Source organism: Rhinopithecus bieti, unplaced genomic scaffold, assembly GCF_001698545.2.
Source record: "Rhinopithecus bieti isolate Rb0 unplaced genomic scaffold, ASM169854v2 scaffold_2254, whole genome shotgun sequence".
NCBI classification, from domain to species: Eukaryota; Metazoa; Chordata; class Mammalia; order Primates; family Cercopithecidae; genus Rhinopithecus; species Rhinopithecus bieti.
In genome coordinates this window covers 4,629,559-4,631,581 of record NW_016803982.1, presented here as the reverse complement: position 1 = coordinate 4,631,581, position 2,023 = coordinate 4,629,559, and positions in this window count along the sequence as shown.

The following is a 2,023-nucleotide window of genomic DNA, read 5'->3' as shown; positions in this document are numbered from 1 at the left end:
AGCCTGGCCAACATGGTGAAACCCCCATCTCTACTAAAAATACAAAAATTAGCCAGGCATGGTGGTAGGCTACTCAGGAGCCTGATGCTGGAGAATTGCTTGAACCTGGGAGGTGGAGGTTGCAGTGAGCCAAGATCTGGCCATTGCACTCCAGCCTGGGCAACAAGAACAAAACTCCGACTCAAAAAAACAAAGAAGCTACCAGGCCAGGCTCAGTGGCTCATGCCTGTAATTCTAGCACTTTGAGAGGCAGGTGGATTGTTTAAGCTCAGCAGTTCGAGACCAGCTGGGGCAACATGGTGAAACCCTGTCTCTATAAAAATTAGCAGGGTGTGGTGGTTTGCACCTACAGTCCCAACTACTTGCAGGGCTGAGGCGAGAGGATAGCTTGAGCCCAGGAAGCAGAGGTTGCAGTGTGCCAAGAAGGTGCCACTGCATTCCTGCCTGCATGACAGAGCTACACCTGGTCTTAAAAAAAAAAAGGCTACCAAAATATTCCAGAATACATGACAAAATCTATGTCTAAAATAGTCAACAAAATCAAACCTGGACATACATTAACTAAAGTAATTTTATAACATCTAAAAGAGATATCAAAATAAACATTTTAGTGCCCTGAAAGAAAGAACATTCACAAAATGAAAACATAATTGACTGGGCATGGTGGTTCAAACCTGTAATCCCAGCATTTTGGGAGGCTGAGGCAGATGGATCACTTGAGGTCAGGAGTTTGAGACCAGCCTGGCTAACGTTGTGAAACACCGTCTCTACTAAAATACAAAATTAGCCGGGCGTGGTGGCATACACCTATAATCCCAGCTACTCAAGATGCTGAGGCAGCAGAATCGCTTGAACCTGGGAGGTGGAGGTATTCCAGAATACATGACAAAAATCTATGTCTAAAATAGTCAACAAAAATCAAACCTGGACATACATTAACTAAAGTAATTTTATAACATCTAAAAGAGATATCAAAATAAACATTTTAGTGCCCTGAAAGAAAGAACATTCACAAAATGAAAAACATAATTGACTGGGCATGGTGGTTCAAACCTGTAATCCCAGCATTTTGGGAGGCTGAGGCAGATGGATCACTTGAGGTCAGGAGTTTGAGACCAGCCTGGCTAACGTTGTGAAACACCGTCTCTACTAAAATACAAAATTAGCCGGGCGTGGTGGCATACACCTATAATCCCAGCTACTCAAGATGCTGAGGCAGCAGAATCGCTTGAACCTGGGAGGTGGAGGTTGCAGTGAGCCAAGATCGTGCCACTGCACTCTAGACTGGGTGACAGAGTGAGACTCTGTCTCTTTAAAAAAAAAAAAAAAAAAAAAAAAAAAAAAACAAAGAAAGAAAAAGAAAAGAAAAAAATCACGGAGCACATAGAAACAAAACAAGAATAGGCCAACATGAAAAATATTCATATATGCATTGTGAACACTTGTCAAGGTATGCTGGCTTTTAGGAGTAAGATACGAAGTCCTGCTATGTCCAATTAAAGCATTTCCATCCCAGGGGCTTCTTTAGCTCCTCCCAACTCATGCTGAATTGTATTTTAATAGACAATGGTCAAGTCAGTGTACTATTTTGGTTATACATTGGTTGGCGTGGAATTTAGAGAAAGGCACAAAACACAAAAAAATGAATTGCAAGGAAAGTGCAGAAGAGCAGAGGTTACTGGTGTGACCTCCGCGTTCCCCTCCACCACCCCCATCCATGACATTTGTAATTGCATGAGGTCTTGCAAAGAGGGCACCCGTGTTGGCCTCTGTCCATCTTGATTAGGCTTGGAAGTGGCCAAATGAGAGCCAGAGGGAGGATTACTCTGAAAAGTCAATCTTGATGGGCAAAATGCCCAAGCTCCCCTCTGCACTCTCTGCTTGTCCATCAAAGGTTGAAGAAGAGTTTGTAGGGCATCATTTCCACCCACATGCAAAGCACACCACATGATAGTTACTCACACGCAAAGCACACCACATGATAGTTACTCACACGCAAAGCACACCACATGATAGTTACTCG